This window comes from Papio anubis, chromosome 15 (genome assembly GCF_008728515.1).
Source record: "Papio anubis isolate 15944 chromosome 15, Panubis1.0, whole genome shotgun sequence".
Classification (NCBI taxonomy): Eukaryota; Metazoa; Chordata; class Mammalia; order Primates; family Cercopithecidae; genus Papio; species Papio anubis.
Window position 1 is genome coordinate 66,860,123 of NC_044990.1, and position 24,971 is coordinate 66,885,093.

Genomic DNA, 24,971 nt, shown 5'->3' on the forward strand with positions numbered 1-24,971 from the left:
ATATTAATGGAATGAAGTATAAACAACATGTAGTCCTCTTAAAAGATGGAGAAAAGCATTTGCCAGAATCCATTATCCATTCATAAAAAATTATAAACATATTACATACAGAATGTATGTACCACAAGATAATAAAGGCCATATATGACAATTCCACAGCTAACATCATACTTTTCTGACATCAACCTAAATATGGATGGATGGAATATTACTCAGCCTTAAAAAAGAAGGTAATCTTGCCATTTGTGACAATATGGATGGACCTGAAGGGTACTAAGTGAAATAAGCCAGACAGAAACACAAGTACTGCACAATCACATTTATATGTAGAATCTAAAAAGTCCGACTTACAGAAACAGAGATTAGAATGGTGGTTGCCGGAGACTGCAGGGAAGGAAAAATAGGAAGATGATGTTTAAAGAGTAAAAAATTCATGCCTGTAATCCCAGCAATTTGGGAGGCTGAGGCACACTATTGCTTGAGCCTGGAAGTTTGAGACCAGCCTGAGTAACACAGCGAAACCTTGTCTCTACAGAAAAAAAAAAAAAAAAAAAAGTAGCAGGGTGTAGTGGCATGCACCTGTAGTCCCAGTCATTAGGGGGCTGAGGAGGAAGGATCACTTGAGCCAGAGACGTTGAGGCTGCAGTCTGCCAAGACTGTGCCACTGCATTCCAGCCTGGGCAACAGAGTGAGACCCCATCTTAAAAAAAAAAAAAAAAAAAAAAAGTAGAAAAATGTAGTTATACAAGAAAAATATAAGCTGGAGATCTATCTACTATAAATCATAGTACCTATGACTAACAATATGCTAAGAAGATGTATCTCCTGTGAAATGTTCTTACCACAAAAACAAATTTAAAATAACAATAAAAAGGGGAGGAGGAAGCTTTGAGAGGTGTTGGATGTTTATGGCCATCAGGATGATGATGATTTTAAGCATGCATGTTTATCCCCAAATTCATAAATCTCTATGTTAAACATGTATACCTTTTTATATGTCAGCCATACCTCAATAAAATGATTTTAGAAAGGGAAAAGTCAATTACCTCAAGAAATACCCAACATTTTGCCCATTTGTCTCACTTACACTACACTAGTGTCAGCATCTAATTGAATGCATATATTATTGTGTTCTGATTAAAATGTTCCTGCCCATTAGTCTTAAAATTTTGTTTTGTTTTGTTTTGTTTTGTCATTTTGAGACACAGTCTCACTCTGTTGCCCAGACTGGATTGCAGTGGCACAATTTCGGCTCTCTGCAACCTCCACCTCCCGGGTTCAAGCGATTCTCCTGCCTCGCCCCCCGAGTAGCTGGGATTACACGTATGCACCACCACGCCTGGCTAATTATTTGTATTTTTAGTAGAGACGTGATTTCACCATGTTTACCAGGCTGGTCTTGAATACCTTACTTCAGGTGATCCACCCACCTCAGCCTCCCAAGGTACTGGGATTACAGGCGTGAGCCACCACGCCCAATCTAGTCTTAAAACTTATATACAATAAAATAAATATTATTAGTCAGAAGAATTAAAAGGAATTAGTGTGAGTGCTGTAATCACTATCATCAGCAGGGGCAGAAAGGACCAAGAGTATCTCAACCCCTTTCTCAATATATTGTTTCTGGATCAATGTATTATGATTTTGCTATGAAACACACCAAATATTAAATATTTGTTCACATAAAATAGCACATATAAAATGAAATTACATTGTTTTTCTCTAAGTTGACCCGTTAGCCAAATGTTAGTGGACCAATCTGCTTTTCTATAAGATCTATCTCTTCTGTATAAATTAAGAATAGAATTAGACTAAGGAACTCCACAGAGATAGGCCTATTAGCTTATGTACATGTATCTCTCTATGGAGAGAGAGAGAAACATATACATGATACACATACATACACATACCTTTATATGTATACATATGTATGTATCTTTTTTAGTGAGTTGAAAGTTTTTTAAAGATAAGTGTATTGAAAAATATAACATGTAAGATTTTCAGAGAATTCTCAGACTATGTTAAAAATAGACACATGAGAATGTAAGAATGGAAGCCCTTATTCATAAAATGTGTATTTCTTTTTTAAAAAAACTTTTAGGGGTTAAAAAAAAACCCTTTAGGGGAAAAGTTCAGGGATCCATGTGCAGGTATGTTGTATATGTACACTTCTGTCATGGGAGATTGTTGTATAGATTACTTAACTATCCAGGTATTAAGACTAATATCTATTAGTTATTTTTTTCTGAGGCTCTCTCTCCTCCCACCCTCTATCCACCCTTAGGTAGACCCCAGTGCATTTTGTTCCTGTCTGTGAGTCCATGGGTTCTCATCATTTAGTTCCCATTTGTAAGTGAGAACATGTGGTATTTGGTGGTTTTTTTCTGACATTAGTTTGTTAACAATAATGGCCTCCAGCTCTATCCATGTTCCTGCAAAGGACATGCTCTCATTCTTTTTATGGCTACATAATATTCCGTGGTGTATATGCACCACATTTTATAAAGCAGTCTACCAATAACGGGGATTTAGGTTCATTCCATGCCTTTGCTATTGCGAATAGTGCTATAATGAACATATACCTGCATGGGTCTTTATAATAGAATGATTTCTATTATTTGGGGTATATATCCAGTAATTGTAGCTCTGTTTTTAGGTATTTGAGGAATCACCACGGTGCTTTCCACAATGCTTGAAAAAATTTACACTCCTCACAATGTATAAGTGTTGCTTTTTTCCACAACCTTACCAGCATGTATTACTTTTTGCTTTTTAATAATCGCCATTCTGTCTAGTGTGAGATGATATCTCCTTGTGGTTTTGATTTGCGTTTCTCTAATGGTCAGTGATGTTTAGCTTTTTTCATACGCTTGTTGGCTGCATGTATGTGTTCTCTTGAGAAGTGTCTTTTCATTTCCTTCACTCACATAAAAGCTATATTTCTACTGATGAAAAATCACTATTCTATTGACAGTAGAAGAAAACAAATATAAATTACATTGTGTATGAGATGATAATATTAAAAACAAGGAAAACACAGAAACAGGGTACTTTTAATTCTAAGGCATATATTCCATCACATAGTTTCCCCTCAGTCCAAGCTTATTTTTAAGCTTGAATTTTTAATGACCATTTAAGACACATGTGTCACAAATGGCTCTGAATGACATGCAGGAACATGCCACTCTAGTAGCCTACTTCTGTATCCTGATGGGATATTTTTTCCCTTGCACTACTTACGGGACTTATATCTTAGGTACATAACTAAGAACAGGATTAATGCTATTTGCAGGTTCAATCACAATTACATCATAAATACGGTGAAACAGAAGATCTCCCATATAATGATGATTTGCTCTAGGTCCCTATAACTAGAACATATTGCAGTTCTGGAAATTTGACTTGTCACTAAGGCAAGAAAATTAAGGGCAGTCTGATACACTTGCCAGGTAAAAGATACTGCTATTGAGGATCACAGTTTAGTAAAAATATAAAAATAAATTTCCCAAATTTATGGGTGCTGAGTGCCAGAGAATGCACTGCATTGGCAATCAGAGGTTTGCTTGCATTCTCTAAGACTTATTATACATGCCATGGTCAATAGAGAAATGAATGGCAGGCATAACATAAACAGACATGCCTACATGTCTACATGGTGAACATCTTCATTTATTCCAGGGATGTGATTTTTAAATGTAGTTAGGTGTTAGTGGGAGAAAGGAACTGCAATAGTTTCATATGAACTTTTAACTCACAATAGACTTTACTTAAAAAATAAGGGAACCAGTGATGGAATTTCTAGTGGATTCTAGTGGATTTAGAAATATCGTTTAAACTATATTTTTAAAATTTGGGAAAATTAGTATAGACTATATCGGAAATCACACTTCACTTGATAGGAAATGAACTGGAGTCAAACTATAATTGGAGATTGCTTCATTAATGACTATTTTAATTACAATCACTGTAATAATTAGTTTAATGATTAAGTCTATAAATGGGATTCCCTTTTCAAAGATATTTCTAAATTTACAAGATTTATGATATCTGAAAAGACAAGCCCTTTGAATTCCACCAGTGCCTTAAAACTTTCTCATAATTTAAATAAACCTAAGTAACAATAGTTGTTTCTTGTTTCAATTAATAATCTAATTTTAAATGGTTAAATGACAAAAAGTTATGCCATAAATTTGTGGGTTGTAAATACATATAACTGCTCAATACATATTGACATTATTTATACTCTTTCAGATAGGTTTAATAATTTATTAAGCATAACATTTTGAGTGGCTTGGCAGGAACTCTTTTGAATTCTATTTAGAATTCTGCAAACAAATTTTAGCTTCTTATATTGAGCATCTCTCAGACTATGATGGCTATTTACCATATGTAGATCTATTTTTTCTGTATTAGCCTAAGTCTAAAAGATAAATCATAGTTCTCCATGACCAAGCCAAATAGCTGAGTAACAATCCTCCCCCAGCTCCACTGACCCTAATTAGAAAAGACTTGCTGGTGTGTCAACATAATTTATCTTGGTACAACTGAGAAGATGTGATATCTGGTGACTAACCTCAACTATTAATAAGAATAATAAGTTATGCGTTTTTATTTCTACTAAGTGTTCCAGAATGCAAATAATTATATCCCATTTTTTTGGCTTCCAAAATTTAGGAAGATATAGTTGAATTGAATTGCCTTTTACAGTCTATCACCATTATGGAATTAACTGAAATGATTTAATCTTGATTAAGAAAACTACTTTTCTTATGCCCAATGATAATTATTATTGTATGTAAAACAACAGGGATTTTCAATCCAGCCTTCTCTCTAATTAATCTTTAACGTAATTTTACATAATCAACATAAATTCTCATGAATTGAACTCAAAAAAGGCTAGTATAAAAATTATCTTAACCAACTTTTAACCAATTTACCATATTTACTAAAATAGTCTGTTTTGTCCTAAAAATATCCATATAAATATAACAAAATTAATTTACTAATATTTAATATGGATGCTCACTTCTGCTCTTTGTTTTGACTGATTTGGCTAACACAATTAACTAGCATTGGTCCCCAATCGTTTTAAATGCTGGTTGCCTCTGTCATTGTAAATTTATTATTAAATTATTGTAGAAACTAGTGGAAAGAGGGCATTAAAAAACAGTATCTTTTATTGAAAAGTAAGTTAAATCATTTGGTAAGATCAGGTCATAGAAGAGTCACTATTAAACCTGCCACTGAATTATGAGTTTTATGTGGGCAATAAAATTTAATCAGGTGAAGAAAAGCCTAAATTGAGATACGTTCCACATTGTTTACTATATATACTGCATTTTGGTTTCTTGTACATTTTGAGTTCAGAAGTAAAAATTATAATAATTTGTTTGTGTAAGAAAATATAATGCAGAATGCCAATAAAATTATACATAAAGTATATTAAAGTATAAGTATATATAATGTATACTTTTTATATGTACCATTACATTATTTAATTTACTTTCTAGTTCACCAGTTACAGAAACTGAACTAATTGCATTAAATAAATTTAAAAATAGTAAGTTTTATTTCCCATTGCTATATATTCTACCAGAAAAATCTATTTCTTTCATTTTTATTTTCTTAAGGTATAAATTTGTTGATATGTAATTCAAATGCCATGTAATTCACCTTTAAAGTGTGAAATTCAAGGGTTTTTAGTATTTCAGAACTCTGCAAATATTGTCACAAACATGATTTTAGAAGATTTCCATCACTTCATACCTATTAGCAGTAATTTCCCATTACCCACTCCTTCCAGTCCCTAAAAATCACTAACCAATTTTTTTGTCTCTATAGATTTGACTTTGTTTACTGGCTATAATGTTCTTCACTGGATCCCTCAGAATTTCCTACATAAAATATCATGTGTTCTGCAATTAGAGATAGTTTTACTTCTTTCCTTCCAATCTTAATGACTTTTATTTAATCTTCTTTCCTGATTTTTCTTGCTAGAACCTCCAGTACAATGTTGAAAAGAGGTGACACAAACAAACGTCCTTATATTTTTCATATTGTTAGGAGAAAAACATTCAATTTTTCATCACTAAGATTCATGTGAGCAGTGGTTTTTCTTCAGATGCCCTTTATAAAGTTGAGAAAGTGTCCCTTCATTCTAAATTTGTTAAATATTTTTATCATGATAGGGTGTTTCATTTTTGTCAGATGTTATTTTTGCATCTGTTTGGAAGATGGTATGTTTATTTTCCTTTATTTTAATAATATGTTATAGGTATTGTTTTAAAGATGTTAAACCAACCTTCCATTCCTGGGATAAATCCGGCTTGGTCATAGTATATAACTTTTTATATGGTTTCTCAGTTAAGATTGCTAGTATTTTCTCTAAGATTTTACATTTATAAGAAATATAGGTCTATAGTTTTCCTTGAGTTTTTGTTTTTGCCTTTTTTTTTTTTTTTTTTTTTGTTTATTTTTTGTTTTTTTTTTTTTTTTTTTTTTAGTTTTTGTTTTTGCCTTTTTTTTTTTTTTTTTTTTTGGTCTAGTTTTGGTATTATAATACTAGCTTCATAGAATGAGAAGTAATATACTCTTATCTTTTGTGAATGATCCCGTAAACAATTGACATTAATTATTCTTTAAATATGTTCAGAACTCACCATTAAACAATCTGGGGCTGAGCTTTCCTTGTGGGTATTTTTTATTTACTATTTTACTTTGTGTTATAGGTTTATTCAGATTGTCTATTTCTTCTTGAGCCAGTTTCTATAGTTTGTATCCTTTTAGGAATTTGTCCATCTAAGTTATCTATTTTTTTGTCTATAGTTGTACATAGTATTCATGCAATCAATTTTATTTCTATTAAGTTGTTAGTAAATTCTTCTTCCTTTATCATTGATTTTGGTAATTGGAATTTTCTCTTTTTTTTCTACTTGATCAGTCTAGCTAAAAATTTGTCAAATTTTGTTCAACTTTTCAATGAGCCAACTTGTAGTTTTGTTGATTTTTACTATTTTACTAATTTCTGCTGCAAAGGCAAAATTGGTCAAGTAAAGAAAATGCTTTCATTCAAGCTAATGCAGTAGAGTGAGCACCCCACATCTAAACATCAGTATCTCAGCAGGATGGTTTTGTTTTATGCCTTCACAGGGAGAAATAAAGAACTGATTACTGGATAATTTACATTTGGTATTGTTATTATGATGGTGGGAAGTCACAATCAGCTAAACAGGAAATCTTTATCTCTGTGTTTAGCTAGTTTCACAGGGACAAAGTTTAATTACTCATGAGGCATAAAACAGGGAGTTTGTGGTTCTATATCTGGCATCCTAAGTAGTTTCAGATAAAGGAAAAATATCTGTGTGTGACAATGTCACAATTAAATCAATGAGTCATTTTTGAGTCTGACTGGAATCATGAGAAGGAATGAGGAGCAAGTATTATCTAAATAATACGGGAAAGATTAGTTCTTTGTTGTAAACCAGTTCCCAGACCACTAGAGGATGAAGGAAATTTTTAATTATTACTATTTTCCATGACTACAGGGCTCAGGTAAAGTACAACATCATAACCATCCTAATCTTTATCATTTATTTCTGTCTACTTGCTTCGGGTCTAGTTTGCTCTTATTTCCCAATGCCTTAAGATGAAAAGGTTATGTTATTGATTTGAATTCTTCGTTCTTTTTTTAATGTAGGCATTTAAAGTTATAAATTTTCCTATAAGCACTGCTTTAGCTGCATGCTATAGTTTTGGTTTGTCATCTCAAGGTAAAAATATTGGCATTCATTTTATGGTGATTATTCATCACTAAAAATTTCAGAAACAGTCATAAGCCTCCTTGAGTAGAGTGAATTTGGGTCTACGAAATAGTCTCTGGACAGCCTCTTGTTTGTGCAGTCTTTGTAACATTAGTTAAACTCTTTCGAGGCATGATGATAAACATCAGTTGATTTAGAGTACTGAAGATTGTACCTCTTAAAAGATAAATGCTTGGAATAAAAACAAAATAATTATTAATATAAAAGTTTTGTTTAAAGAGTCAGGAGTTTAATCCTGAATCTATTTAGTCTAGCAGATTCCAAGAGTTTAGTAGATACAAATATTTTGGTTATGTAGCATTGCTCGTCAAGATTTTTGAAAAAAATAATTCAATGTTCTTGGAGATGTTACCTATAGTTCTGATTATCATTTGTATAAAAGCATGCACGAGCAAAGCATTTTACATAGTGGTCAAAACGTTGGCTCAGTCATGGAGAAATCCAGACCATGCTTCATCTCCTGAAATGATGACTTCTTAAAGGACTATGTAAAATTATTGGGCTTTTGCTGAGAATCGTTTTTTAGGTGCTGGGGTGGTAAACCAGCTATGAAATACCTAAGGTTACTGTAAGTCACCTTACAGTCCCAATAAGTGTCTGAACATTAAAGTTTTAGTCTTGGAACTAAATTGGAAGCATTCGTTTAGAGTGCTGTAGCTAACATTGAAGGAAACTGCAAGAATTTAAAATTTGCATAGACAATTTCTAGTTATCTCATATTATAAGTTGAGCAGACACTTATTGAAACTATACCAATAACTTTATTGTCATGATCATAAGAATGTTCAATAACAATTTCCAAATTCTGTGAGTTTTAGCAGGTAAAAAATAAATAAATATTTCATTTCTGTTCATAAGAAGCTTAGTCTACTAAATTGTTATGAGTTATAGATACCTTAAGAGAAAGTAAATGGTTCTGTATTTCCAGAAAATATATTAAAATAGCCTCAATATTCAAAAAAACCCATAATCATCCTTCATCAGTTGCATCCAGTCCTATGTATTTAATCCTTGTTTTGCTTGATATTGGGTTAGCAACCTCACAAACACATCTGCTTCTGCAAGAGAGTTCTGAAAATTCTGAGTTAGTCTACTGGTACGGTCTCAAAATTATTTATGAAATGCCATCAGAAGTTTGTGTCTAAGAATACCTGGGTAGCATAGTTGTTTCTAAGTTTCTGATACACTTTTCATTAATGTCGAAGTACTTTACTGTCATTGATTTTGAAGTGCTTTCAGAGAAGCATCAGAGCAAAATAACTATATTTAGATGGCAAAAGACTCAATATCACTGTTGTTTGGCTTATTAATGATAAATTTCAAAAGTAAAATATCTAATAAGGAATAGTGTAACTGACAAGAAAATTTTGCTGTTTCTGTGGCATACAAAACAAACTAAAGTTATTAATTATACAAAGTAGAGCCGGTACCTATCTTACTGAAACCTATTGCTAAAAAATTGGGAGAAGGGATTCTTCCTTAACTCATTCTGTGAAACAAACATCACCCTGATATCAAAATTAGGCAAGGACACAACTAAAAAGAAAACTACAGCCAATATTTCTGTTGAACATGGATGCTAAAATCCTCAACAAAATACTAGGAAACCAGTGAACCCAGAATATCTAAGACAAGTCTCAGTCAATTTAGAAAGTTTATTTTGTCAAGGTTAAGGATGCGCACCCCTAACACAACCTCAGGAGGTCCTTATGACATGTGCCCAAAGTGATTGGGGCACAGCTTGGTTTTACACATTTTAGGGAGACATGAGACATCAATTAATATATGTAAGATGTACAAGGTCACAGGATGGCCTGGAATGGTTGCATTCTTTTTTGTTTCTGATTAGTTCTTTTTAGTTTCTGATTAGCCTTTCTAAAGGAGGCAGTCATATATGCATTTATGTCAGTGAGCAGAGGGATGACTTTGAAAGGAATAGAAGGCAGGTTTGCCTTAAGCAGTTCTCAGCTTGACTCTTCTATTGAGCTTGGTGATTTTGGGGACCCAAGATTCATTTTGCTTTCACAAGTCAAATCCAACAGTACATCAAAAAGATAATATATCACTATCAAGTGAGTTTTAACCCAGGGAGCAAGTATGGCTCAAGGCACACAAATCAATAAATAACAATAAATGTGATTCACCATACAAAAGAATTGAAAACAAAAAACGCAATTACCTCCATAGATGCGGCAAAAACTTTCAATAAAATTCAACATTACTTCATGATAAAAACCCTTAACAAAATAGGCATCATAAAAATCCTTAACAAATTAGACATATACCTCAAAATAATATAAACCATATTAAAACAGGTGCACAGCCAACATCATACTCGATAGGGAAAAGCTGAAAGCATTTCTCCTAAAAACTGGAACAAGACAAGGATGCTCACTGCCACCTCTCCTATTCTACATAGTCCTTAAATTCCTTGTTTAATCAGGCAAGAGCAAGAAATAAAAGGCATTCAAATTGGAAAACAGAAAGACAAAGTATCTCTGTTTGCTGATGACATGATCTTATACATAAAATATCGTAAAACCTCCAAAACGCTATTAGACTTATTAAGTGACTTTAATAAAGTTTCAGGATACAAAATCAATATACAAAAATCAGTAGCATTTCTATATACCAATAACGTTCAAGCTAAGAACCAAATCAAAAACACAGTCTCATTTTCAGTAGCCAAACACCTGCACACCCACATACACACATGTACACACACCTAGCAATACATTTAACCAAGGAGGTGAGAGATCTCTACAAGGAAAACTACAAGACAGTGTTGGAAGAAATCATAGATGACACAAACAAAGGGGAGAAGAAACATACTTAAGACTGCAAGCATACATTTCATCAAAATGATCATTCTGCCAAAAGCAATCTACAGATCAGCAAAATCCATATTAATTTACCAACGTTACTTTTTATAGAATTAGAAAAATCAATCCTAAGATTTATATAGAAACAAGAAAGCACTTGAATTGCCAAAGCAATCCTAAGCAAAAAGATCAAAGCTGAAGGCGTCACATTACCTGACCTCAATTTATACTACATGACTGTAGTAATCAAGACAGCATGACATTGGTATAAAAATCAACATCTATATTAATGCAACAGAATAGAGAACCTAGAAATAAAGCCACATACCAACAACCTACCAATCTTCAACAAAGTTTACAAAAATATACAGTGAGGAAAGAAAAAGACACTCTATTCAATAAATGGTGCTGGGAAAATTGTACAGCCATATGCAGAAGAATGAAGCTGGACCATATCTCTCATAATATACAAAAAGTGAGTAAAAATGGATTTAAGATTTAAATGCAAGACCTGAACACTATAAAAATCCTAGAAGAAAACCTAGGAAAAAATCTTCTTGGCATTAACATAGGTACATAATGTATGACTAACACCTCAAATGCAAATGTAGCAAAAACAAAAATACACAAATGGAACATAATTAAACTAAAGAGATTCTACACAGCAAAATACATATTCAGTAGAGAAAACAGACAATATACAGAATGGGAGAAAATATTGGCAAACTGTACATCTGACAAAGGACTAATATCCAGAATCTAAAAGGAACTCAACTAATTCAACAAGAAAAAAAAAAAAAAAAAATACCCCATTAAAAATGGGCGGAGTACAGGAACAAATATTTCTCAAAAGACAGAAAAGTGGCTAACAATATTAAAAAATGCTCAACATTACTAACCATCAAAGAAATGCAAATTAAAACCACAAGGAGATACAATCTCACACCAGTCAAAATGTCCATTATCAAAATCAAAAAACAAAAGATACTGGTGAGCATGCAGTGAGAATGGAATACTTACACACTGTTGATGGAAATATAAATGAGTACAATCTCCAAGAAAAACAGTATGATTTCTCAAACAACTTAAAATAGAACTACCATTCAGTCCAGTAATCCCACTACTTGCTACCTACCCAAAAGAACAAAAAAATATCATTACATCAAAAGACACCTGGACTTGTATGATTATAGCAGAACTATTTATAATAGCAAAGTCTTGGAATCAAACTAAGCATCCATCAGTGAATGATTGGACAAATAAAATACGGTACATATACACCATGGCATATTACACAGCCATAAAAAATTAAATCATATCTACTGAAGCAAAATGCTTGAAGCTGTAGGCTATTATCCTAAGTAAAATAACTAAAAAATAGAATATCAAATACTGTATGTTCTCACTGGTAAGTGGGAGCTAAACAATGAGGACACATGGACTACAGAAGGAAATAACAGGCACTGAAGACTTCAAGAGAGGGGATGATGGTTGGACTGTGGAGAGAGCTGAAAAATTACTTACTAAACACTATATTCATTACTCAGGTAATGGGGACTCTACAAACTGAAGCCCCACCATTATGCAATATGTCTATCTAACAAAGAAACCTCTGTAGCCCCTGAATCTATGAAATTTAAAACAATAATATTAAAAGAAAAATAAAAACAAAGTCACTTGGAAAATAATTAGACAAAAGAACTATAAACATAATACATATTTCTATTTTTAAAGAGTAGATATAATATTTAATTTATGGAAATGAGTGAACTTAGTATTTACAGGAAAAAAAGCATTCAGATGTATAACAATCTTGAGAGAGGAGGTAAAGCATGGTAGCTAAAAAGAAGCCCCCAGTAATTATCCCCCTTGTAGGGATGTCAAATTGAACAACTAACCACACAAAAAAATGCATCTTTATAAGAACCAAAAATCAGGTGACAGACCATAGAACCTAGTTTGAACATCATATCATGGAAGGAGAAACTAAAGAGGGTAGGAAAGACAGGCTTGAATTCCCTACTACCCCTCCCCTATCACCTGGCAGCAGCCACATGGACCAGAGAGAGAATCTTGTGCTTGTAGGAGGGATAATGTAAGGATTGGGAAACTTTGCATTGAATCAGCACTATCCTGTCACAGTGGAAAGCAAATGGGGTAGAATTCAGACTACACCCATGGAAGGAGTATTTAGACCAGTCCTAGTCAGAGGGGAATTGTCTCTTCCATCAGTCAGAACCTGAGTTCCAGCTGAGCCCACCACCATAGACTAATGGGTTATAGGGTTCTAAATAAACCTCAAAAGCAATCTAGACCACAAGGACGGCAATTCCTGGGCAATTCTGGGTACTAGGCTGGGCTGAGAACCACTGGACTGAGAGTCCACGTGACCTAATGAGACACCAGCCCAGGCAGCTTAGGGAGTGTTTGTGTCATCCCTCCCCCAACTCCTGGCATTTAAGGTCCCAGCTGGAGGACAGATTCCTTCCCTCTAGAGGAGAGAGTAAAGGGGACTTTGACTTGCAACTTGGGTACCAATTTAGCCAAGTACAAAAGCTCTTTGGGGCACCAGACAGGGTCCGGAGGCCTCCATTTCAGACCCTATATCCAGGAAAACATTTATAAACACACCCTGGGCCAGAAGAGAACCTATTTCATTGAAGGGAAAGACCCAGTCCTGGCAGAATTTATTGTCTTCTAACTAAACAACCTTTGGGCCCTCAGTAATCAGTAGCAGTACCCAGGAAGTGCTAGATGAGACTCAGAGCCACGCTGGCTTCAGTTGTGACTCAGCACATTTCCAGCTGTGGTGGCTCTAGGGAGAGAATGCTTCTGCTTGAGGAAAGCAGAGGGTAGGGTAAACAGGATTATGTCTTGCGGCTTGGGTACCAGCTTGGCCACACTGGAGTCAAGCACTAAGCTGGCTCTTGGGATCTCTGGTTCCACACCTTGGCTCCTGGACAGCATTTCTAGACCTGTCCTGAAACAGAAGGGAGCCCACTACCCTGAAGGAAGAGGCTCAGGACTGGCAGTATTCACCACAAGTCGACTAAAGAGCCTTTGGGGGAGGCCGAGACGGGCGGATCACGAGGTCAGGAGATCGAGACCATCCTGGCTAACACAGTGAAACCCCATCTCTACTAAAAGAAATACAAGAACTAGCCGGGCGACGTGGCGGGTGCCTGTAGTCCCAGCTACTCGGGAGGCTGAGGCGGGAGAATGGCGTAAACCCGGGAGGCGGAGCTTGCAGTGAGCTGAGATCCCGCCACTGCACTCCAGGCTGGGTGACAGAGCGAGACTCCGTCTCAAAAAAAAGAGCCTTTGGGCCTTGAGTGAACATCGATGGTAGGCAGCACTTGCAGCCTGGGATGGTGGTGACCGTGTTCAGAGACTCTTTTACTTTAGCAAAAAGAGGAAGGAATGGGGAAGGACTTTGTCACGCAGTTTAGGTGCAAGCTCAGCCATAGTAGAATAAAGCCCCAGGTAGATTCCTAAGGTTCCTTACTCAGGCTCTGGCTCCTGGACAGCATCTTCAGCCTGTCCAGGGCTGAGGGGAACTTACCACCCTAAAGAGAAGAACACATGCCCAGCTGGGTGTGCTCCTTGCTGATTGCAGAGCCCAAGCCTTATGTGAACAAAGGTAGTGGCCAGACAGTTATCACTGCAGGCCCTATGTCAGATGCAGCACTGTGCTAGCTTCAGGTCTAACCTCACACAGTCCCAGTGGTGGTGGCCGCAAGTGTTCTTGTGTTACCCCTCTCTAGTTCCCAGAAGCTCAGCACAGAGAGAGAGACTTCATTTGTTTGGGGGAAAGTAAGGGAAGATAATGAGACTCTCTGCCTGGTCACCCATGGAATTGTCCCAGATCTTACCCAAGATCACAAAGGCAGGGCCTCTATGAGTGTACAAGACACAGAGTTACTGGGCTAGGTTTCCACTGAGAAGTCCAGCAGCAGCCTTATAAGCCAGGAGAGACTAGCATACATAATATGTTTAAATTGCTAAAGGAAAAAAAAAAATGTGTCCTGTAATAGTATATCCAGAAAAAATATCATAAATATTTAAAAAATATCATAAATAGTGACAAAAATATCATAAATAATAATAAAGACTTTTCTGGACAAACAAACAGATATGGCTGCAGTGACTAAAGACTTAGATCACAACACCCAAATCCTTTCAAATACTTGGAAAGCCTTCCCAAGCAGAACAGGTACAAACAAGCCCTGACTGCAAGACTTCAAGAAACACCTAACTCTTCAATGCCCAGACACTGACAAACTTCCAGAAGCATCAAGGCTATCCAGAAAAACACGACCCCACCAAACAAAACATTAAGGCACCAGGTACCAATCCCAGAGAGACAGAGATATGTGAGCTTTTCATACAGACAACTCAAAATAGCTGTATTGAAGAAGCTCAACAAAATCTAACATAATATGGAGAAGGAATTTAGAGTCATATTAGATAAATTTCACAAAGAGATTGAAATAATTCAAAAGAATCAAGCCAAAATTCTGAAGCTGACAATGCCATTAATACACTGATGAATCATCAGAATCACTAAACAGCAGAATTAATAAAGCAGAAGAAAGAATTATTGTGCATGAAGATAGTCTATTTAAAAATATAATCAGAAGGGACAAAAAAGAATAAAAAAAAATGAAGCATAGCTGCAAGTTCTAGAAAATAGCCTCAAAATGCAAATCTAAGAGCTATTGCCCTTAAAGAGGAGATAAATAAAGATATTTGGGTAGAAAATTTATTCAAAGGGGTAACAGAATTTCCCAAAGCTAGAGAAAGCGGGTAGAAAATTTATTCAAAGGAATAACAGAATTTCCCAAACCTAGAGAAAGCTATCAACAGGAAGTTTGCAGCATATCAAGGCAGATTTAATGCAGAGAAGACTACCTCAGTCATTCCAATGTGTCATTCCAATCAAACTTTGAAAGGTCAAGAATAAAGAAAGGATGCTAAAGCAGCAAAAGAAAAGATACAAATAACACACAAAGGACCTCCAATATGTCTGGCAGCAGACTTCTCAGTGGAAACCTTACAGGCCAGGAGAGAGTAGCATAATATGTTTAAATTGCTGAAGAAAAAACAAAAACGAATGAACAAACAAACAAACATGTGTCCTGTAACAGTATATCCAGAAAAAAATGTCATTCCAATGTGAAGAAATAATAAAGATTTTTCTGGACAAACAAAAGCTGATGGATTTTATCAATACCAGACATAACCTACAAGAAATGCTAGAGGGAGTTCTTCAGTCTCAAAGAAAAGGATGTTACTGAGCAATAGCAAATCAGCTGAATATGCAAAACTTGTTGATAATAGTAAGTACACAGAAAAACAGACTACTATAACACTGTCGTTGTGGTGTGGAACTGATCATCTTGAGTAGAAAGATAAAGATGAACTTATCAAAAATAATCACAACAACCCACAGAATGGGAGAAAATATTTGCAAACTATTCTTCTGAAAAGGAATAATAACTAGAATATAAGGAACTCAAACAACACTATGGGGAAAAAAATCCAATAACCTGATTCAAAAATGGGCAAGATATGTGAATAGACATTTCTCAAAAGAAGACATACAAATGGCAAATAGGTATATGAAAATGTGCTCAATATAATTGATTATCAGAGAAATTCAAATCAAAACTAGAATGAGATATCATCTTACCCCAGTTAAAATGTCTTCTATGTTTAAAAATGCAATAATAAGTGCAGATAAGAATGTGGAAAAAATGGAATGCTCATACACTGTGGGTGGGAAGGTAAATTAGTAAAACTACTATGGAGAACAGTTTGAGGTTTCTTAGAAAACTAAAAATAGAACTACCGTATGATCCAGCACTCCCACTGCTAGGTATATACCCCAAAGAAAGCAAATCAGTATATTGAAGAGCTATCTGCCCTCCCATTTGTTGTTGTTGTTGTTTGTTTGCTTGTGGCAGAGTCTTGCTCTGTTGCCCAGACTGGAGTGCAGCAGTGTGATCTCGGCTCACTGCAACTCCTGCCTCTTCAGGCAATTCTCATGTCTCAGCCTCCCAAGTAGCTGGAACCACAGGCATGCACCACCACACCTGACTAATTTTATTTTTTATTTTTTTATTTTTAGTAGAGATGGAGTTTTGCCATGTTGGCCAGGCTGGTCTCAAACTCCTGGCCTTAAGTGATTGTCCCACCTTGGCCTTCCAAAGTGCACAGACTACAGGCATGAGCCAAGCACTCCCATGTTTATTGCAGTGCTATTTACAATAGCTAATATTTGGAAGCAACCTAAATGTCCATCAAGAGACATATGAATAAAGACTGTGGCACATATACACAATGGACTACTATTCAGCCATTAAAAAAGAATGAGATCTTGTCATTTGCTTCCTATGTTCTCACTTACTCATGGGAGCCAAAAAATTTTTTAAAAATTAAACTCATGGAGATAGGGAGTAGAGTGTTTATTACCAGTGGCTGAAAAGGGCAGTATGGGGAGAGGGGACATGTTAAATAGGTACAAAAATATAGTTGGATAGAATATACAAGATCTAATATTTGATGACACAACAGGGTGACTACAGTCAACAATACTTTATTGTACACTTTAAAATAGCTAAAATTATAATTGGATTGTTTGTAACGCAAAGAAAAGATAATTGCTTGAGGTGATACATACCCCGTTAACCCGGATGTGATTTGTTTGTTTTTTTTTTTTGAGATGGAGTCTCGCTCTGTCGCCCAGGCTGGAGTGCAGTGGTGCGATCTCGGCTCACTGCAAGCTCCACCTCCTGGGTTCACACCATTCTCCTGCCTCAGCCTCCCAAGGAGCTGGGACTACAGGTGCCCGCCACCACACCGGGCTAATTTTTGGTATTTTTAGTGAAGATGGGGTTTCACCGTGTTAACCATGATGGTCTGGATCTCCTGACCTCGTAATCCGCCCTCCTCGGCCTCCCAAAGTGCTGGGATTACAGACGTGAGCCACCGCACCCGGCCCCCAGATGTGATCTTACACATTGTATGCCTGTATTAAAATATCTCATATACTTTATAAATATATACATCTATTATGTACTCACAATTTTTTAAAAAAATGTATCTTTGCAAAACAAAAAGTAATCCAGTAACATAAATATTATGAATATACCATGCATACACTTAAATACACCAAAATGTATTAAGATTATCAAGCAAAAGATTCAGTAAGTCTGAATTTTTAAACATCTGTATATTGATCAAACTTAAGTAGTGTGAGGGATTCTCATATCCCCACATTAATATCCAATCAAAAACCTTTAAAATATACTGATTGCCGGGCGCGGTGGCTCACGCCTGTAATCCCAGCACTTTGGGAGGCCGAGGCGGGCGGATCACAAGGTCAGGAGATCGAGACCATGGTGAAACCCCGTCTCTACTAAAAATACAAAAAATAAGCCGGGCGCAGTGGCGGGCGCCTGTAGTTCCAGCTACTCGGGAGGCTGAGGCAGGAGAATGGCGTGAACCCAGGAGGCGGAGCTTGCAGTGAGCCAGGATCGCGCCACTGCACTCCAGCTTGGGCGACACAGCCAGACTCTGTCTCAAAAAAAAAAAAAAAAAAAAAAATACTGATCAAATTTAAAACAGAAAATCATGACCAAATTAATACATTAAAAAGCAATGAACAATATGATACAATACTATTGTTCTCTAACAAAAGTAACACCAGGACTCTGATAAATAGAAACATATCATAGACAGCAAGTGCACAGACACATCTCTAGAAATTTTATATGATTTCTGCAATGTTTATATTAATAACATTTTACCCATATATATTTAACACAGGAAGGAGTTAGCACTTGTTCTCATTTGACAACAATTCTCCTGCAAATCATATCAAGTAAACCTAATTATTTACAGCTTTTTATATGGTTAAAAAAAAAAAAAAGTCCTGTGAAATATGTCCAGGAACCCCTGGGAAATATTAAAGACAGCTTTATGTGCAAAGGATATCATTTAGGGTTTGATTTGGGAAAGGCAAAATATCAGAAGTTGTCAAGAGGTTTCAACATTTGATTAAATAGAATCATGAGTTAATGAGAAAAAATACTTGGCTACCTATTTAAAAGAATGCCAGATTTTAAAAGAAAACATAGGAGTTAATATGATCTTAAAGAATCTTAGCTGTTTTAAAAGTAAGATTGTTAACTTAAATAATCAATGACACGAAAAATGTCAACATAAAGCACAGGACATTTTTTCTGATAAGACACAGAATCTGTCTGTTTTCTGATAAGACACAGAATCTGTCTGATATAGAAAATAATGTCCTACTGAGGGCAGCCCAATAATCCACGGATATTTGAGGTTTTAACAACAAAAAAACTGAGTTTTAGTTTTTCATCAACACAACTTTTCAAACCAAAGAACAAAAGATACTTTTATTGACAAAAAATTATACATTAACTTTGGCTAGCTTTAAGCATGGCAAATACAATCAAACTTCTGTGAATCCTCTATGACTTTCTAAATCGATTCAGGTTTCATTCTAAATATTTTGCTTTCTCTTTCTGAAATAACCAGTCATTTTACTTTCAGACAAAACTACTGCTTTTCTGTAATGAAAGCACACCCTCTGTAACTTACACAAAAAACTTTTTCTCTGCTGCTAATGATCCTAGAAGTGTCTCACTAACAGATATTATGACTTTTACTCATAGTAACTTCAGCTTCAGAGAGAGAACTCGAATGTGGGTAATTTCAACTGTCTATCATACACCAGAATTTTGCACCAACTAGCAGACTTTATGAACATACATATCTAAAGTTTTTATAGATATATACTTTTTAGACTACAACTTCTTGGTGTGAAAAAGGATCCCATTTATTAACAGACACAAATATATATGTGCCTTCTCTGTACCTCATAAAATGAAGCAGCAGAAACCACATAAACTTAAAATTATGCTTAGCAATTAATGCTTCACTATTCTCTCTTACGTAGAAATTATCTACATACTCAGTGAGTATTCATTTACTAATGTAATTTAGTTTATGATGTTAATTTATACAAAGAACTTGGAAAATACCTTCAATCTGACACACTACCAAATATAGTGACTGTTGAAATAAAGTTTGTCAATTTAGTGAAACATCAATTCACATTTTTCGTATCACACATTTAATAGATGTAATATAGCTCCTTAGGACAGCAGACCTGTATGAATTTAAGAGGAACCTACACAAGCAGAATAACATATGCTCAGTATTATAGTTAACACTGATAACTAAGAGGATGGAGCTGTTTTTATTGAACCAACACTTTAAATGAATATTTGTTTTCCAAAAAATATTTCTAAATTATAAGAATGTGAATTCTTGAGACATTTGGGTTTCAAATTGACTGCTGAACCTCTCTAGTGAACTTTTAATTTCATTTGCAATTTTTAAATTCAAAATTTCCATTTTGCTTTTATTATTGAGTTTCTGTATTGAGAAGATATTGTCATCAACTAGGAAGAAATTCAGTCCCTGAACAGACCAATAACAGGTTCTAAAATTGAATCAGTTTTAAAAAGCCTACCAACCAGAAAAAGCCCAGGACCAGATGGATTCACAGCCAAATTCTATCAGATGTATGAAGATGGTACCACTCCTACTGAAACTATTCCAGAAACTGAGAAAGGAGGACTCCTCCCTCGCTTATTCTATGAGATCAGCATCATCCTGATACCAAAACCTGGCAGAGACACAACAAAAAAAGAAAACAAATCCAGTAACACATCAAAAAGCTAATCCAACACAATCAAGTAGGTTTTATCTCTGGGCTGCAAGGTTGGATTAACATGGAGAAATCAATAAATATGATTTACCACATAAACAGAACCAAAAACAAAACACATGAAATAAATGATTTTTTATAAAATTCAACATCTTCATGATAAAAACTCTCAGCCAATTAGGCATTAAAGGAACATACTTCAAAAAATAAGAGCCATCTATTAAAAACCCACAGCCAACATCATCATTAATGGCCAAAAAAACTGGAAGCATGGTCCTGGAAAACCAGAACAAGACAAGTATGCCTTCTCTCACCACTCTTATTCAACACAGTACTGGAAATCCTAGTTAGAGCAATCAGGCAAGAGACAGAAATAAATAAATAAATAAATAAATAAATAAATAAATAAATAAATAAATAAGTGAATATGAAGAGAGGAAGTCAAACTATCCTTTATGCAGACAATATGATTCTACACTTAGAAAACCCAATAATCTCTATCCAAAAGCTCCTTAATCTGCTAAACAACTTCAGCAAAGTCTCAGGATACAAAATCAATGTACAAAAATCAATAGCATTCTTATATGCCAACATCCAAACTGAGAGCAGAATCAAAAATTCAATTCCATTCACAAATAGCCACAAAAGAAAAAAATACCTAGGAATACAGCTAACCAAGGAGGTGAAAGACCTGCGCAATGAAAATTACAAAACACTGCTTGAAGAACTCAGAAACAAATGTTTCTGTCAACAAACAAATGGAAAAACATTTCATGCTCATGGATAGGAAGAATCAATATCGTTAAGATGGCCACACTGTCCAGAGCAATTTTCAGATTCAATACTATTCCTATCAAACTACCGATGACATTTTTCACAGAATTAAAAAAAATAAACTGTTCCAAAATTCATATGGAACCAAAAAAGAGCCCAAATAGCTACGGCAATTCTAAACAAAAAGAACAAAGCTGGAAGCATCACATTACCTGACTTCAAACTATACTACAAGGCTATAGTAACTAAAATAGCATGATCACATGATATGTTATCATGTTACAAAAACAGATACATAGACCAATAGAACAGCATAGAGAGCCCAGAAATAATGTTGCACACCTAAAGCCCTCTGATCTTCAATAGAGTTGACAAAAACAAGCAATGAGGAAAGGACTCCTTATACAATAATTGGTGCTGGCATAACTTTATAGCCATATGCAGAATAAATTGCTACACCATCTGATCTAACTAAACTCCAGCTCCTTTGCAGATATCGTTTTTTAGGAAAGTTTTTGAGTTTATTTTCTGAACCAGGATACCTCATCTTTTTGTAGTCACACCCGACTTTATGAGCAGGGTGCTGGATTGGAAGTAAAGCTTCTGGTCTTCTCAGCTTTTGACTCCTGCATTGAAACCTCTACCCCAAGGCAAGCGGGGTACTGATGTTCTGAGCCTGGCATACCTGGAGTTGAACATCTACTTTATTAGTGTTAGCTGGGTAGAGGAAGGAAGCCTCTAATCTTTAAACAGCAGTTACTAAGAATTTACTCCCTGCAATTTGGAGCTGGTGCAATGATAAACGCTGACAGCTGCATTCCTGGTGAAATGCCATATCCCTTGATTGGGCCCTGAGAGGAAGCCCTATTTGGCCATACTTACTTAGTTTGGATAGTCATTGTGCTGACATGGGAAGGAGGAGGAAGAAAGGAGGGAGTGGGTCCTGGTTCAGTTGTTCTGACAGAGATGTAATTTATTTTCTTGAATAATTGTTTCTTCATGTGTTGTAAAACTTTAGGACAATTTCAGAGATTTATATGGTGGATTTTTCACAACGTTCACCTTTTATTTTTTCCTTCTGGAGAGATGATCTGTGGAGTAGGTTTATAACGTTCCATGCATTGTTATTCTAAAATTGGAAGTCCAAAAGAAAGTTTCTTATGTTTTTCTCAGTGATAATTAAGGTGGGGTTATTTTTTCTTTTAGGAATTAGTTTAATTTCCTTGCAAATAGAAGTTCTTTTTCAGGCCATGCAAGTACACATCACTCACTTGCATCCAAATATACAGAACTGAATTGGGCTGCTCATGTCAGCATGTCTCCCTCATGCAATATGTCTTACGATATTAACCTTTTGCTCTTCACTTTCCAAATGGTCTGAAAATTTGTATTATTTCACCTTAGCTAAACTAGCGCTGTTTCTTTTAATTCCTTTCCTAGCATAGTTTTCAGTTATCCTAAACCACATGAGACATTTCTAAGAGATTTGAAAGGTAAAAGTAAATCAATGACCATGTTATTTTTATACCCAGATGACTAAGAAAAGTGCAGCAAACACTGTTGTAGTTAACTCAAGTATTTTATCTGCTGAATCGCTTTGTTGATGAGGGGAAGCAGCAGAGTTTTCAGCAACTCCAACTTGCTAGAGGCTTCTTTAGCCTTTGTGACTGCTGAATCAGGTGCATGCATAGTTCCATGAGGAAAGGTACAAGTTTCTTTTGCAGGACACCACCATCGTTGAGCTTGAAGATGGTGAGATACTAATATGTGTTCCATTCTGTCCTCATAGGTTATAGATTGATCCTGTAAGTTCTAGTTTTCCCTTCCATTCCCTACTTCACATTCATCTTCTCTTCCTGACTGCCACTGAGTTCAGGCTCTGGCACCCTAAATGCAAAGACAACAGTCTTACATACTTTATATAGACTGTATCCTACTGATAAACACTCAGAAGCTTAAAGGGCAAGATCTTAGATTGACTGGACACATTTTATTATAAGAAAACTATGTACATAATTAATGTTAGATTTTATTTCTTCACCTCTAACTATATAGGCATTGGTACTTAACATATAATGATCACATTACTCCTAACATTTTGACTAGATTAGTAACCATTTGCAAATTAAAGTGAAGAACTTAATGTAATTCTGTGCTGTTGGATACATTCCACCTACAGAAAACTATTATTAGGTACTTGCATGTGGTTTTATGTTTATTATGGTAAACAGAGATAAACTACTTTCACAACCAAAGTAAATGCATCTTAGAACAAGGAAATTATCTCTGTGACAGATCTCAATGCTTCAGGGTAATGTATATAACTCATTTAGTCTATTCCTTTCTAGGTTTTTTGATTTTGCAGCAATTATATCAGGTCAACGAATATTCTGAGCATTCTAAGAATTTTATGACAATAGTTGTCTACCTTTTTATTCTTATATGGTTCCCATTTAAAGACATAAAATTCTGTTTCTCTGCCTGTCTCTGTCTCATGCGCACAGACTTTAAAGATAACCCATGTTATGTGCTTGATGGAGCTCCCATAAGATTTATCCATTGGCTGATCAATATTTCTCATTCATTATTTTCTAATGTGCTAAAAACATGTCTTTTGAAACCTTTGATTAGGAAATAGCCACAATATTTTGAAGATATTAGCACTTTTAAAATGGGGCTAAATTAGTTCATTTCTGCATAACTTGGAATGCTTAATAGAGGAGACAATGTGCAGTCACTTCTCTCTTTTCTTTCTTTCTCTTTTTTTTTTTTTTTTTTTTTTTTTTGAGATGGAGTTTCGCTCTGTGGTCCAGGCTGGAGTGCAATGGCACAATCTCACTTCACTGCAACCTCTGCCTCCTGGGTTCAAGTGATTCTCCTGCCTTAGCCTTCTGAGTAGCTGGGATTACAGGTGCCCACCAACACACCCACCTCATCTTTGTATTTTTAGTAGAGATGGGATTTCCCCATGTTGGTCAGGCTGGTCTTGAACTTCTGACCTCAAGCCTTCCACCCGCCTCAGCCTCCCAAAGTGCTGGGATTACAGGAGTGAGCCACCGTGCCCAGTCTGACTCTTCTTTTTATACTTAAGAAACTATTCATGTTAATTAATTCAAACACTATTGAGCTATTTTCTAATTAATTTGTCAAAGAACCAGATATTTTGATATACTGAAAAGTAATAGTTGGCTTCTATTGATGACCTATGTTTCTAGCTACAGTAAACTTCTCTCTACCAGGTGACCTTTGATCAAGATTTCTACACACCTTTTTATTCTTCCTTTTCATTGACCAACTCCTCTGTTTTCTGTTTAAGGCTTATACTACATGTAAGTAAGATCATTTTGTATATGTAACACTGCACAAACCCATCAACTGGCTGGTGACATATATAAAATTATAAGACACCCATATGGGTTCCTAATATCCATTTGTAAAAGCATCATCTTTAATTAAAGCAACTAGAGATATTGCATTTGCATCTTTAAAATTTTATTTATTTATTTATGTTTCTTTTTCTATTTTCACTTGCGTTTCGGGGGATAGATATGCAGATTTGTTACATGAGTAAAGTATGTGTCACTGGGGTTTGGTGTACAAATGATTTTATTACCCAGGTAGTGAACATTGTATCTAATAGGTAGATTATCAAACTTCAATCTCCTCCCACCCTCCACCCTCAAGTAGGCCCCGGTGTCTAATGTTCCCTTCTTTGTGTCTATGTGGACTCCGTGTTTAGCTACCACTTATAAATGAGAAAATGCAGTATTGGGCTTTCAGTTTCTTCAT